Source organism: Ammospiza nelsoni, chromosome 31 (assembly GCF_027579445.1).
Source record: "Ammospiza nelsoni isolate bAmmNel1 chromosome 31, bAmmNel1.pri, whole genome shotgun sequence".
NCBI lineage: Eukaryota > Metazoa > Chordata > Aves > Passeriformes > Passerellidae > Ammospiza > Ammospiza nelsoni.
This window is the reverse complement of record NC_080663.1, coordinates 1,512,763-1,528,374: the sequence shown is the minus strand read 5'-3', so window position 1 is coordinate 1,528,374 and position 15,612 is coordinate 1,512,763. Positions and strand designations below refer to the sequence as shown.

Sequence of the window (15,612 nt, the reverse complement as noted above, 5' to 3'; positions counted from 1 at the left end):
TGAGGGTCTATGAATATGCAACAGGCTGATGTAATTAAACCAGATTAATTAAGGGGTGTCCCTAAAAATAACTGGGAGGTCTTGGTGGCCATAACAACCTTTGCCCAATGGTCCTTGTCTCCCATTACATCAGCCTGTTGCATATTCCTAGACTTTTTGTATATCCATAAAGTACTTTATGTAGTCCAGGAACAAAATTGGCTTCATCCTGTTTGGGGTCCCACCCCCATCGCAGCTCAATTTGGGTTGTACCATTCACCTCCCAGCTCAGTTTTGGGATCCCACACCCCTCCCAGCTCAATTTGCGGGTCCCATCTTCCTCCCACCTCATTTTGGGGGTCCCATCTCCCTCCCAGCTCAATTTTGGTCTCCCACCCCCCTCTTTTCCCCACTCTCCCCTTTCTGATTGTTCCCCAATCCCCTCCCCCATGTTTGGTTTTAGGGGCTTCAGGCCCCTCCTTCTCCGTTTTGGTGTCCGGACCCCGTTTTGGATTAATTTGGGGTCCCCAGCACATCCCCAGGGTCACCTTGCCCCCCTCCCCAAATTCCGCTCCTGGCAACTGATGAGTCGTCAGCGAGACATGCTCTGATTGGCTGAAAATTACCCCGCGCTTTCTCTGATTATGTACCGCAGTGAGAGGCCTTGGTCTGTGCCTGGCAAGTGATGAGTCAGAGTCGGGCCGGGCACTGATTGGCTGAAAATTGCTGAGCGGGGCCAGTGCTCTTGAGTTTGAGCCCAGCAACTGGATCGTCATCAGTGCCGTGCATTGTGATTGGTTGGGATCTGTTTTGGGGTGAAGACGGTAGGAACTGGGCTTTATTTGGGGTTTTTTATGACTATTTCGGGTTTATCTTGGTTTTTACTTGGTTTATTTCTGTTTATTTGGGGTTATTTGGAATTATTTTGGTGTATTTGGAAGTATTTGTGTTTGTTTGGGTTATTTGGGTTTATGTGGATTTATTTGGAATTATTTGGAGTTCTTGTGGTTAATGTTGGTGTATATGGGGTTTTTTTAGGTGTGTTTGGAATCATTTGGGGATTTTTGGGTTTAGGTTGACTTTTTTTTTTGGTTTTTTTAGGTTTATCTTGATTTGTTTGGGGTGTTTTGGGGTTCTTTGGGGTTTATTTCAAGTATTTTGGGGTTTTTTGGTTATTTGGGGTCATGTGGGTTCAAAAAATCCGGGAATGTGTCTGCTGCAAAAAACGGGAATTTTTCCCTAAAAATCCAAGAATTTTTCCCCAAAGAACTGGGTGTGTTCCCTAAAAAATGTTGGGCATTTCCAAGCCAATAGTGACGTGCCCCGCCCCAAACCATCCAATCACCACGCTTCATCTCCCAAAATAATGAATCATGGCGCACCCGCCCCAAACCAACCACTCACCGCACGCCTCCCCTCAGCAACCCCGGCCTCTCTCGAGCTGAACCAACGAATCAGCGGGTGTCTCCCCTGTGCAACTCCCGCCTTCTTTGCCTCTATCCAACCAATCACCGCGCGCCTCCCCTCGGCAAAGCCCGCCTACCCCGCCCATCTAATGTCAATCACCGCGCCCTCTACGAAAGCAACCATTCACCGGCCAACTCCCCTCAGCAACTCCCGCCCTCCCCATACTGCTCCAGCCAATGAGAGCCAAGCCTGAAGCGGCGCCCCTTGACCCCGGGGCCGGGCATGGAGCGGGCACCCCCTGCCCGCCCCCTGGGACCCCCTCAGGGACCCCCGGGAGCCGCCCCGGGCTCAGACGGGTCCTGCGGGAGGCGCTGGAGAGAGCGGGGGAGGCACTGGGAGAGGACGGGGGGCTCTGGCAGCTGCTGAGGAGGCGCAGGGACAGGTAAGGGGTCCTGGAGGGGTCGTGAGGGGAATTTGGGGAGGGGTCTTGGAGGATGTTTGGGGAGGGTCTGGTGGGAACTTGAGGGGGTTTTAGCAGGGTATGGGGGGCTTTGGGGGGGAATTTGGGGAGGAGTCCTCGAGGGGTGTCACGATCCGTTCTCACGGACGGGTTTCGTGATGGTTCGTGGATTTGAACTCAGGGTGCAAAAAGAACCGACACGGTACAAGGGGGTTTGCAATGATAATCGAAACAAATGGACCTTTATTGAATGAGCACAGCAAAATGCGATAGAGGGATTAAGGGAGAGATGGGGGAAGAGAGAGACAAAAGTGAGAGAGAGAGAGAGAGAAAGAGAGAGGGGATAGAGCTACCAAACGTAGAGACAAAGTCCTTTGGTCCAGTCCAGTTGAGGATCCGCTGTTACGTTGGGGAGATCTCGAAGTCTCTCGCTAACTCAGAGGTTTTTATTATGATAACTCTATTGGAAATTGTGAGGGGGGGGGGAAACAGATACAATACAGATACAATAAGGAACAGATGTAACAGGTAGTCCATGCTCTCAGCAGTAAACGAGAGCCATTGTCTTCTTGGTCCAGCGGTCACTACCTGCAGGCAAACATCTCGCTTTGGTCAGCTTGCCTCCCCCACACACCTGCCCCGGGCTGGGGGTTTCAGTCCCAGTCCTTGGAAGGAGCAGAGGGGCCTTTTCACATGGGGGTTCCATGTCTCAGTCCTTGATGGAGAGGCTCCTCACATCCCAGTCTGTCTGTCACGGTGGTTGTAAAACAGGTGAGGGTCTTCTGTGGGGGGACCACCTGAAACTCAGGAGAAGTCCAGCCAGGCCGAGAGGTGGGACAGCTCCCAGGGCTGTTGTTGCAAAAAGGGCACGGTGCCCCGTTCTTCTTCTCATTGGGCTCAGCGTAGCACACAGCAAACAACACCTGTGAGAACAATGGCTTAGCAATGCTCTCAGGTCTCAGGCACATGACTCTCCCTTGGAGCCAGAGATTCAAGACAGGGGGGTCTTCAGTGGTCCCCCAATGACGATTGTGAGGCAGATGAGGGAAAATTCGGACAGACTCTCACAAGCAGAAATTGACAGGATGTGTCTGCTTCCAGTGCTTGTCTTGGCTGTTGCTTCGCAGTGCTGGCAGCATCATCAGAGTCACACCACACGTTCTCTCATGCCAGGGTCATCCCAATCTTCTGCACTTGCCCAGGTGTCTCCCGGGTTCACCAGGGAAAATGGCTGCTCGTGCCAGTCCATCCCCTTTCCCAGAAGGCACCCGCTTGTGTTTGGGCACGAGCTGCTGGCCACAGGCAGATGGGCAGCACCTGCAGCATTGGCCATCAGACGCTGGGCTGATGTTTTTTTCCAGAGAGCAAGAAAAGCAGCCAGAAGCACACAAGGCAACTTGACAGTATCTCTGTAAGAATGTCATTGTCCTGTGAAAGTCAATAGTGGATGGTGGTTTTGTGCTACAGATAATCACTTCTGAGCAAAAATCATTCCAGGAAGGGACAACAGCTTCTGCCTTCTGATGGATAAGTCAATTTGCCACTGCTGTCCAGGCCAATGGCCCCTCCCAGTCTGACCAAGTTTTGGTCTGCGGGTATTCTTGGGTTAGTCCAGAGGCAAAGATCACACTGCCACTTGAGTAATAGTGGCATATAAATTCCAGGCAATGATTCTTTCAATCAAGTAGGTGTTCAGGGCATCTATTCCCCAGTGTGTTTTCTGGTGCTCCTCCCTTACTAGTGACTACATGAAATGGGAAGGGATTACCAGCTTCCCTTCAATGGTAGCCCACCCTTCTTGGTTGTAGGTCCCTTTTTGATCTTTGATAAGTTTTCTATCTTTCTTATTGTATTCTGGCTTACCTTCAAGGGAAATTTGCCCATCTAAAATCAGAGCTCCTTCAATAGTTACCTCACCTTTTGCTGCTTCCTTTGCCTCTCTATCCACCAGCTCATTTCCTTCTTCCAATTCTGAGTTCACTCTGGTGTGCCCTAGTATGCATAATTGCTGCCTTTTCAGGCAGCTGAACTGCTTCCAGCAGCCCGATTATCCCAATCATCTCTTGTGCATGTTTGATGTTCTTTCCTTGTGAGGTCAGCAGTCCCCTCTCTCTCCAGGTGGCTCCATGTGCATGCACAACTCCAAATGCATACCATGGCTCTGTATAGATTTTATTCTCTTTCCTCCTGCCATTTCTAAGCCAAAAGGAAAGAGAATCAGTGCAATTATTTTGGTCTTCTGTGCAGAGGTGCCTGTTGGTAGGGGTCCAGATTCTATTACCTCTCTGCAGGTAGTGACTGCATATCCAGCAGGTCGCTTTCCACTGGCAATGTGGTTACTCCCATCAGTGAACCAGGTCTCTGCACCATCCAAAGGAGTGTCCTTCAAGTCCGGGCATCTGGAGTAAGTAGCTTCAATGGTCTCCAGGCAATCATGGTGTGCTGCTTCTCCTTGATCCCACTGAGAAAAGAAGCTGGGTTCACAAGGTTAGTGACTACAGAGTCCTTTGCCCAGCACTGACCTCATACCCCAGGTAGATTATTTTCTGTTTCACTGCCTCTGCCTTTTTCTTTTTTTTTTTTTTCTTTGATACTTTGTGTCCTTGGAGCCCTAGGAAATTCAAAAAGCTCACGGTCCAGGCCACACATGCTTCCCTTGTCTGAGTGGATATCAAGAGATTATCCACGTACTGTAATAGCCTTCCTTCTTCTTGTGGAGCTTCCTGGGGCTCTAGGTCTTAAGTTGTTCTCCAAACAGAGCAGGGGAATTTTGAAGCCTTGAAGGTCTTGAGGCCTTCACAATCTATGTGAGCTGGGTTTTGCACCTGCTTTTAGGGTTTTCTCATTTGAATGCAAAAATTTTCTGGTTGGCTTTATGAATAGGGAGGCAAAAGAAGGTCTATTTCAGATCTAAAACAGTAAACAAGGGTAGCTCAGGTGCCAAACTTGTTAGTAGGGTGTATGGGTTTGCCACAAGTTGTACTGCCTGACCCTAGCCCGTTGTTTTCCTTAACTTGTACAGAAGGTGCATTCTCTGCCCTCCCTGCCATGTTAGAGGCCCATACCCCAGGAAACATCGGATCCATTATTTTCTTGTAAATTTCATCCTTATTTTCAATTTCAGCTTCACTAATTGTTAAAATTAAGCTCAATATATCTCCATATTCTTGATCCTTTACCTCTAAAATAATCTCTCCATCTTTAAATGTGATCTTTGCTTCCAGCTGCTCCAACAAGTCCCTACTCAACAGGGCCTTTGGAGAGTTGGGCATATACAAAAAACTATGACTATTTTGATGGTTTGCAAAATATGATTTTTCAGATTGGCCAGTTGCCCCCTTACCATAACATCTGTTACAGGCATCGAGGCTTTATTTAACACTGAGTTTGCTGCCCCCGTGTCTACTAAAAATTCCATTTTCTTAGCTCCCGTCTTTCTACCCCATCCCAGCCTTTTGCCTTAATTCAAAGTCTTGGGGTATAAAATAAGCTGAACGCACTCAGCTTTAATTATTTCTGCTGGGTTTCTTAAATTACATGAAACTCTCTTTTCTAATAATTCAACATCCTTGTTCTTCTTTGCTTCTCGTGACCAGTTGCCACTAAATTCTTTAGAGCTCTCTGAGTAGCCTTGGTTTCCTTAGAATAACATAAATTATAAAGTGCCTGTCTTGGTCTCTTCCACCTAAACTCTGCTTTACAAAATCTCATTCTTTCCCAGTTCTCTTCCCCCACAATCTAATTCAAGCATTGTTTCTACTGACACTCACTTTGCTGCCTTGCAAAAAGCTGTGCCTCTTACAGCAAAAACTCTGATATGCCCACAAACACAAACACAGACACACACACACACCCTGCATCTCAAATTCACGAGAGTCAGGGCTTAGGTTGCTGTGGGAAGGGAATTCCTGGAATTCCTTTAATTTGTTTTATCACAGTTAAACATAAATCACCATACTGCAGTTTTTCCACGTAAAATGCTACACTTGTTGCAAACAAAATCCTAAAATCTCCACAAACACAAGCCTACAATACCGAGAATCAAATTACCACAATGTGGGGGAGGAACCACACAAACTCACTGGGAAAGGGGTATCTCTTACGAGTGCCCACTTTTCTTGACACAACCCAACATACAACACTTCATCATCTACCCACATCAGCTTATCAGCCTCTTCTGGTCCTCACACACTCTGGACACAACCAAAATAACAGCACACAGTAAAATTCCAGGGACCAAGTCCAAACTGCGGGGGCAGCAGAATCCCCTGAGTTCATCTAGCCACGGTTAAAATGCACACAATCTACACAAATCACACATCACCACCTTTAAACACAATAAATGACTAAATGTCCTCACCCATGTTTCTCCACTTGTTCCACTACTCCACGGGGTGTTCCTGCCCTCACAGACTGTCCCAGCCGGCGCTCCGGGCCTCACCTGGCTGCTTCAGACATGGGTAGAACTGCCCCCGCACGCCGTGGGTACACTCACTCACTCACTCACTCACTCGGTCTGTTTGATACACCACGCACTCACACGATTACAAACACGCTAACATTAACCACACAATGCATTAGCCATACAATGTCAGGACACCACAAGCACACAAAGTTCGGGTTCACTCGGCTCACCCCAGAGTCGCTAGCAGCCGCTCCATTGAACAATGGACCCGTTCCCAGTCGCGCTATCAACCGGGAACCTCTGCCACTGACCGTGCTCTTGGTCGATGGCTGCCTGCAAGCACAGGGACGAGGCTGTGCACTCAGACGTCTCTCAGTGACTTATCAGCAGCCCTATCTCCCCCGGGCCCTTTGACAGACATACTGTGTATCTGCACAGCAGCAGGTCATTGTATCTGCAGGAGGCAAGCCAAGATGGAGCAGAGCTCCTCCAGGAAAATCCCAGGGAGCGCCCAGGAGTCCGTCCTCCCTTCCGCCCCTGTGAGGACGGACAATCGCCTGGCTGGCTCGCCAAAATGATTAGTGGAAAAAAAAGAGAAACTCCACAACTTTGTAAAAAGTTGTAAAGCCGGTATGTTTAGCACTGGACGCATGTGGGAATCGTTGTTCCCCCTAAAGGACACGCACACCCCTGGGAATTCCCCCTTGCTTATACATATGCATATAGTCTCATTCATATTCATTTTACAGATTTCACATTACAAGCTGCAATTAGTTTTTATCAGTCCTTGCCTTTTGCGCAGAGAGCTCTCTGGTCAGCCTCAGCCTTTGGCCCTGACAAAGGGGCCTCCGCTTATCTTGAGAGTTTGAATTCCTTCTCTTGGTCGAGGCCATTCTGTGAGCACAAGATTTTTTTTTTTTATTTTTTTCCTCTCTTGTGAGAACAGGGAGTCTTAAGCACAGATAAACAAGTTACAGGCTCAGAACAGCACTTTTCACCTAAATCCAAAAATACATTTCTATCCTGTTAAATTTCTACTTTGTCTCACCCATCCAAGGAAATATGTGCTCTGACTCCATGATTTTAAAGGCTGAACAGATGCTTTATTCTATACTATATTATACTACATTACACTACTGCTATACTAAATCTATACAAAATTACATACTAAAGAAAAACCTCTGACCCTTTCCAGACAGTCACGACCAAGCTTTGACCTAACTGGTCAATCAGTCCAAACAACCATCACCACAGTCCAATTAACAAATCACTCTCAGTAAACAATCTCAATAACACATTCCACATGTGCCAAACAACAGGTGCAGCAAGTGAGATAAGAATTGTTTTCTTCCTTTCTGAGCTTTCTCAGTCTTTCCACAGCTTCCCAGGAAAAATCCTGGGAGAGAGAATTATGTCTCTATTCAAAGAAATGTGAATACCACAGGGATTTGTCCTCCCTGGTCTCCATCTGCAGCTCAGTGCCTGGGGTAAGGAAAGAAAAGGAAAGGAAGGAATGAGGAAGGAAGAAGGACAGAAAGAGAAGAGGAAGGAGCTGTGGACAAGGAGAGGATGGGATTTGCCTCTGTGCTAGAGGGAAGGGGAAGGGATCCCACCAATATATCCCTGGCAGGACAGTGTCAGCTAAAATAAACAGGGCAGGAGACTTTTTCTCCTTTTAATGCCTGTATTAAAAGTGATTAGCTCAGGATTGGGAAGCTCGACAGGTCTGCAGTCTCCGTTGTCTCTCCCAAGGTGACTCGCAGGAGGATATTTGCAGCTTTGTCCACCAGGGACAGAGCCGGCGGTCCAGTCCTCGTTGGAGCTTTTTTTGGGCGTGACCCAGATGTTGACTTTCCCAGCTTCGCTCCCTTCGGGACCCGGTCTGAGAGGATCCCCACACCCAGGGTGAGGGGCAACAAAGGCCCCCAGCGTCCCCGCAGGTCCAGCACTCTGCTCCTCACGTTCAGACATCACTCCAATTTCTCAACTCTATATTGGCTCGTTGTTTTGGGGGTCTTTTCAGTAAGTTTGGAGTATTGGCTTCTCATGGCATGCTGGTCCTGAAGTTATTTAGCATGTCCCCTCTCCCACATTTAGTCCTTTCTCCTCACTGTCTGGGGAGGTCCCCCGCCCTTCACTGTCTCCGGAGAAGAGCCATTAACTTAGTCTTGGCCAGGGCCATTACTGATACAAAAAAGAACCATTAACGACAACGACTTGTAATTATCATAACAAACAGGTAGCGCTTCAGCAGCAAGAGTGATCTGACTAGTTTTTGTAACCTTTTTCTCACAAAAAAAAAAATTGGCGGATTTTTGTTTATAACATCAGCAGTGGGATTGTCCTGCAGCCAGGGGCAATGCTGGGCTGAGACATGGAGCAGAGGAGAGGGGCAAAGGGGCAGTGACTTCCTCCTCGCCTGCCTCTGTGTCCCAGGCCATTTTCCTTTTCCTTGCAGCCTCCTCCAGCTTCATCCAGACAAAGTTTGGGATTGACAAATCCTGGCTTGGGGGAAAAACAGTGGGTGAGCCCTTGGTCCTGCTGTCCCAAGTCCATCTCCAGAAGTAACTGCCCTGTTCACAGTCGGATGGGCCCAGATCCTGCTCATCTCCAGCTTCCCCCACCCCTCCAGGCTGCCGGGATCCCTCAGCTCTGGGATTGGCCTTTGCTGCTCTCCCCACTCTGATGCTAATGTCTCCCCCCAAACTGGTACCACCTCCCCAGCCAGTACAGACAGTTTGTCACTGGAACCCTCCACAAGTCTCCAAAGGGGCATCTGTGTCTCACCCTTGGGGACCTGCAAGATCCAAACATCCCCTACCCCGCAAACAAATCCTCCCAGAGGCCCCCCCAGTGGATTTGGGGTGAGTTCCCCCTCCCCGCTCACCTGTGGGATCTGGGGGATCGATGCTGCCAGGGCCAGGGGAGCTGCAGACTCAGCGGGCAGGCAGGAAAAGTGTGGTTCTGCTGGGGCTCCTCCTCTTCCTCCTCCTGCTCCTGCTCCTCCTTTTCCCCATCCTCCTCCTCCTCTCCTTCCTCTTTCTATTGCTCCCCCTTCCACATCCACTCCAGATCCCACCTCTCCCCCATGGCTGCAGCATCACCAGCATTTGGGTGGAGGGAACCCCCCATGAACCCCCCAGGGATGGGCAGGGGGCTTGGGGACCCACCCAGTGCGGATCCATTCCCCCCCTGAGCCCCAGGGAATCACTCCAGGAATCAAATGATGGGGACACAAAGGGATCCCCATGGAACCGCTCTTTTTCTGTGCCATCCCCACATTTCCCTCCCCAAACCCATCATTCCCCCAACCCAAAGACCCCTCCCAACTCAGTTTGGGGGTGCCATCCCTCTCGTGCTTTGAATCCTCTTTTCCTCTGCTCTTCCACCCCTTCCCCATTGTGCCCCCAGCCCCAGCCCTCACCCCTGTGTTTGGTTTTGGGGGATGCAGGCCCCTCCTGCTCAGTCTGGAGAGTCACATTCCCCCTTCCCCTCAATTCTGGCAGCTCCTGGCTGCTTTTTCCTGGGAGGAATCCCTCAGTTTTGGGACTTTTGGGGTTTAGCTTAGAAGTGTGACAGCTCTCTCTGGCTTTCCCCTCCCTGTTGTGGCCCCTCAGCTGCCCCTGACACCCTGGGGGTGCTGGGATTTAGCTCCTGGGGACAAGGACGTTCATCCCCTTCCAGGAGCCCAATGCCTGGCTGGGGCTCCAGGTCAGGGGTCCTTGAGCAGCTGCCCCAGAACCTCCCCCAGGGTCTCCCAGCACAGCTGGAGCTGCTCAGCCTGGGGTCCCCAAAGGCCTCAGCAAGACCCAAGTCCCTCCCAGGAACCCTCAACTCCCTCAAACCCAGCATCCCCCACATCCTCTGCAAGTTCCCTCCATGGCACCAGCCATGGCCATGTCCCCACATGTCACTGCCCATGTCCCACCATGTCCTCACCCATGGCTCTCTCCCTGTTTCCATCCCTGTCATTGTCCCCCACATCTCCATCCATGCCCATGTCCCCCATGTCCCCCACAAATGGCCCCATCCCTGTTAATATCCATGCGTCCCCAAGTCTCTCCATGTGTCCTACCATGACCACATCCAAGTCTTAGTTCAATGTCTGTTTTTACCTCAATATTGGATATTTTAAAGGGATAAATAGAAATTAAAACAAAATCAAGGCCAAAAGAAAAGGATTTCCTTGTCCATACCAGCTGAGGATCCACTGCTTAGGTGGAAGGGAAGAACCTTTTTTGGTGGGGTTTCTACCCCACTGTCTCCAAAATCTTGGTCTTTTCCCCAGTTTTTCACCATTTGGCTACAGAAGACACCCTTGGGAAATAGGAAATCAAAACTGTGGAATCCCTGAAGTTGGAAAAGACCTTGTCCTGGTTCAGGGCAAATTTGGGAGAGAACCCACAAAGGGGTTCCTTTAAGACAGCAGATTCAATCGGCCCTTCCCCCAACTGGTTCAGGAAAAATAAAATACCTCCTTGGAGAAAAGCGGAAAAAACTGTTTATTAAACAATAAAACCTAAATAATATGAAACAATAAAACCTCTTGCCGCTCTAAAAGAGACACAAACTCACAAAGTCCCTCCATGGTCTGTAGGCTCAGCTCACTCAGTCTCTTATCAATCCCTCCGATGCTGGAAATGTCACAGGCCAGGCCCAGCCCGGTGGGCCACAGGTGTGAGCTGCCCGTGCTCTTCTGGTGTTCAGGCCAGAGCAGGTTTAAACAGGTCCAAAGAAAGGGGAAAAACCCCACAGTCCAGAGAACTTGTTTGGTTCAGCTAGCTAAAACTAACTAAAAGGAAAGGAGAGCTCTGTCCCACTGCCTGTCCATTCGCAGACAACACAGTGCAGGAGCAGGAATGTGGAGGAGTGAGTGCGGTTTCTGAAAACAAACTCCGTGCTTCTTCTCTCCCCCTTCACTCTCAGGACAAGTCTTGAAGGTGCAAAACTTATTATTCAGCATAAACAGAACAGACTGGGGATACAAGCACCAAACAGTAACCCAGAATATACCTCCAAGACCATTCAATACTCCTTGATGTCACAGGAAGATAGAATTGAATGCAAAAGATTTTATGGGGTTGAAAGTCGACAAATCTGCTCTCCCCATGGAATTCCCATTATAGGTCTGCATCCTGATGGATGTTCCTGCTGCTGGGCTTATCTAGGTACCCTCAGGGAACCAGGAAGATGTGGAGCCCCCCAGCCAGATGCCTTCCAACTTGGATCATCAGGACCACAGATCACCAGGGCTCTGCCCAACAGGGGTCACTGGGGATCATCCAACGTGGATCCTCTCATGGGGGATGGAGCTGGAGCAGCACACAAAGCTCTTCCCACACTCAGGGCACTCACAGGGCTTCCCTTAGTGGCGCCTCCGTTGATGTTTGGTCAAAATTGAGCTCGATGAGAATCTCATCCCACACTCCCCACACTTGTACGGCCTCTCCCCTGTGTGGATGCGCCGGTGCAGGGTGAGGTGGGAGTTTAGCTTGAAGCCTTTCCCGCAGTCGGGGCAGCGGAAGGGCCTCTCCTCCCTGTGACTCCGCTCATGTATGAGGAGATCGGAGCTCCTGTGAAACCTCTTCCCACACTGGGGACACTTGTAGGGCTTCTCCCCAGAGTGAACACGCTGGTGGTGTTTTCTCAGGTCAGTGTGCCACCCATAGCTCTTCCCACATTCCAAGCAGGTGTAGGGCCGTTCCCCCGTGTGGATCACCTGGTGCCGAATCAGGGCCGAGCTTCCTCTGAAGCTCCTCCCACATTCCCCACACTTGTAGGGCTTTTCCCCAGAGTGGATCTTCTGGTGTTCCGTCAGCTTGCATTTCATGCTGAAGCTTTTCCCACACACCCCACACTCATGGGGCTTTTCCCCAGTGTGGATCCTCTCATGTCTCCTCAGGCCAGAGCTCTGGCTGAAGCTCTTCCCACATTCCACACACTCATAGGGCTTTCCTCCTGTGTGGATCCTGTGGTGTTGCATCAGGTGGCCCTTCTGGCTGAAGCTCATCCCACATTCCCCACACTCGTAAGGCCGGTCCCCGCTGTGGATCATCTGGTGTTGCATCAGGCTCCCCCTCTGCCTGAAGCTCATCCCACATTCCCCACATTCAAAGGGCTTTTCCCCAGTGTGGATCCTCTGGTGTTGCATCAGGATGGAGCTCTGGCTGAAGCTCTTCCCACACTCCTCACACTCAAAGGGCCTCTCCCCAGTGTGGATCCTCTGGTGCCTCGTCAGGCTGGAGCTCCAGCTGAAACGCTTCCCACATTCCTCACACTCATAGGGCTGTTCCCCAGTGTGGATCACCTGGTGCTGGATCAGGTCTAAGCTCCGACTAAAACCCTTCCCACATTCCAAGCACTTGTGGGGCTTCTCTCTGCCATGGGGGTTCTCCACCAGCTCTGAGCTCTGGCTGGATCTCTGGCTGCCTTCCCGGCTCAGGGGGGCTCTTTCCTCCCCACAGCTCCCCGGGCTGGGTTTGCTGCCCCTCCTCGTGCGGAATCTCCAGGGCTTTTCCTCCTGCTCCATTCACACACGCCCTAGGAATGAAAAATCCTGGTTTGGGGAAATGAACAAAATGAGAGTGCCTTGGACTGGGAGCTCCTCCTTGCCCAAGTTCATCTCATTAAGTCATTGGGCATCTTGTGTCTCTAAGAACCTCCAAAACACCAAGATTCAGCACAAAAGTCCTCCAAACATCAACACACAGATAAAAAACTTCCCAAACATCAAGATTCAACAAAAGCACCTTCCAAATATAAAGATTCAGCCCCCACAAAAAAACAAAGCACCAACAATTAGCCCAATAAAGCTCAGAAACACCAAGATTCACCCCCGGGAAAACCGTGGATCCCAATTCCCGGTCACGTGCTGCATGGTAGGGGGGGAATGCTACTGGGGCTGGCAGGGAAGTTGCAGATACAGGGAGAAGTGGAACCTTGTGGTGCCTCCTGTTTCTGCTCCTCCTCCACATCCAGTGTCCTTGCTATTTCTCCCACTCCTCTTCCTCCTTCTCCTGCACAATCCAACCTTCTCCTCCCTCATGCATCGTTTGACCCTTTTGTTCCTCAACCCTGCTTCTCCTTCCCTTCTCCTCCTGCCCCAGGCCCAGCACCCACTGCTGGCTCCCTCTTCCCCCCAAACCCACAGCATCCCACGGCAGGGGCAGGGATGGAGCTGGGGCAGGTCGGGCTGGGGCAGCGCTGGGCTCTCGACCGCTCCCGCCCGCACTCGGTCCCCACTGCAGCCGCTCCCGCCGGGATAGCGTGGGGGGGCCTGGCCTTGGCGCTGCCCCACTCCCACCTCCCCAAATTCCCCTCGCATTTGGACAACAGGGCATGGATGGTGTTGGTGTGCTGCAAAGGGATTGGGTGAAGGGGAGTGTGCAGCAATATGGTTAAGGCAAGAAGCTGCAGGAGGAATCTATGTGGGAAGGAAAAGGATGATGGAAAAGCAAAAGAAGAGAAAAATACTGAGGATTGGGATGTTTATCAAGGGTCTTAGCCTCAAAACTTTTCAGCTGATCCAGATCTTTTGTATCCCCGGTTTCCAGGCCAGGAAAACAAGGAGGTCAGGGTTTCAGGGGGTTTCTCTGTGAGGGGCAGTGGCAGCACTGGGCGCAGAGCTGCGGCACCGGGAGCACGGGCTGGGGGCCTGTGGGGAGCTGCGGGGCCGGGCCGGGACTGTGGGGCAGCCGGGGCTCAGCGCCGGGCGCTGCCAGACGCCACCAGCCCCAGGCAGGGCCGGCAGCGGCCCCCGGCCCCCAGGAGGCTGCGGGACGCCCCGGCCGCTGCCCGGCCCCGTGGAGCTGCCGGCCCTGCCCGCCGGGGGCGCCTTCGGACACTGCGGCAGGACAGGGAGCAGCTCTGGGCTACGGGCTGGGGAGGGCACCCTGAGCACAGGGAGGAGGAGCAAGGAACACATGGGAAATGTGGAATGTACCTTTTAGCAAGGAGATGATCTTTTAAGGCTTTTATTAGGGTTACTGGAGATACAAATGATTTTGCAGAAAGCTCAGCAGCTGTCAGAGGATGAGCACCCACAGGCACTGAGGGCGGCTGCAGGAGGGGCACAAGAAGGCCCTGCAGCACTTGGGCACAAAGGCACAGCAGGTGAGTGCAAGAAGGGAGCAGCAAAAGGCCAAGCTGAAGGCAAAGGCCAGGGCACAGTTCCTACAGCCCCTGAGGGATCAACCCCAGGGCCCAAGGGGGCCCCAGCACCCAGGGCACGGCTCGGCCACAAGCACCTGGCAGAGGCATTGCCCTCCTCGGCAGGGGAGAGCCCACCCAAACAGCCCCTGGCAAGGAACCAGGGCTCCAGCTGCAGGGCACAAGGACACTGCAAGCACAGACAGCAGCACCCTCAGGACCAGCAAGTCCACCCCTTGATGGACATGGATTGGCAGGGCTGTCACAGCTCCCATCACACCAGGGACCCTCCACACTGGAGCCCTTGAGAACATTCAGGGTGGGTCTGCATTGAGAGGAGGCATTTTCTGATGGACACAGGGGCCTCTCAATCCACTCTGAATCTTAGACCGAAGGGGGGAAAATGCTAAAAATGTGTTTGATTAGTGAGGAGATAAATGGGAAATATGTATGGTTCTATTCAATCACTGTTAGTAGATCTAGGAGATGAGTTTGTAATGCATGAATTTTTATTTGCTCCTAATTGTTATCATGATTTACTGGGAAGGGATTTAATCGATAAACTTGTAACACAAATTAATATTATAAAAAGGGATACAGAGGCCGGTCCTGTTGTACCTCTGTGTCAAACGTCTGGCCAGGCCTATGCTGAAGTAAACCCAGAAGTGTTGGGAGCCCCAGGGAAAGAGGGAAAATTAGATATGGAGCCTCACCAAAGTACTCTGAAGTAACCAGGACAAGTGGTGTCTAACAGCAACACCCTGTTCCAGGGAAGGGAAGGAAGAGGAATCAGACACAGCACAGGTCACCGCCCCATGCTCTGCTCAACCTGCGTGGCTGTGGGTGCTTGTGAGAGCCTGGCACTGAAATGCCCTGAGCAGGAAGGCTTCAATATCTTCTGCTGACACCATGGCACCTTACAGGGGGGCAAAAGCAATTCTCCCTGCTTCAGCAACCATTGGAGCAGATATCAAGGCACATTCTCCCACAGCAAGCTGGGCTGGCACACAGCCTGCCCTGGCACTTTGCTGCTGCCAACACCCAGCCAGGAAATCGGCTCCTGCCTAAGGAGTGCCAAGCAGCACCACTGGTGGCCAAGGGGCCCATGCCAAGTGTCCCTGAGGCCAGAAACAGCCGCCAGCACAGCTCAACACGGGGGGACCCCTCAGCCTGGCCTCAAGGGCTCTGAAGCCCCGGAGATTTGCACTTCCCG

The 15,612-nt window shown here is 51.4% G+C and overlaps 2 pseudogenes; one reads left to right on the top strand and one right to left on the bottom strand.

The window, feature by feature from the left end:
* LOC132085560 (zinc finger protein 850-like) overlaps positions 1-15,612 on the top strand; it is an 84,555-nt pseudogene that overhangs the window by 28,372 nt on the left and 40,571 nt on the right.
* LOC132085559 (zinc finger protein 850-like) overlaps positions 10,730-15,612 on the bottom strand; it is a 280,143-nt pseudogene continuing 275,260 nt past the window's right edge.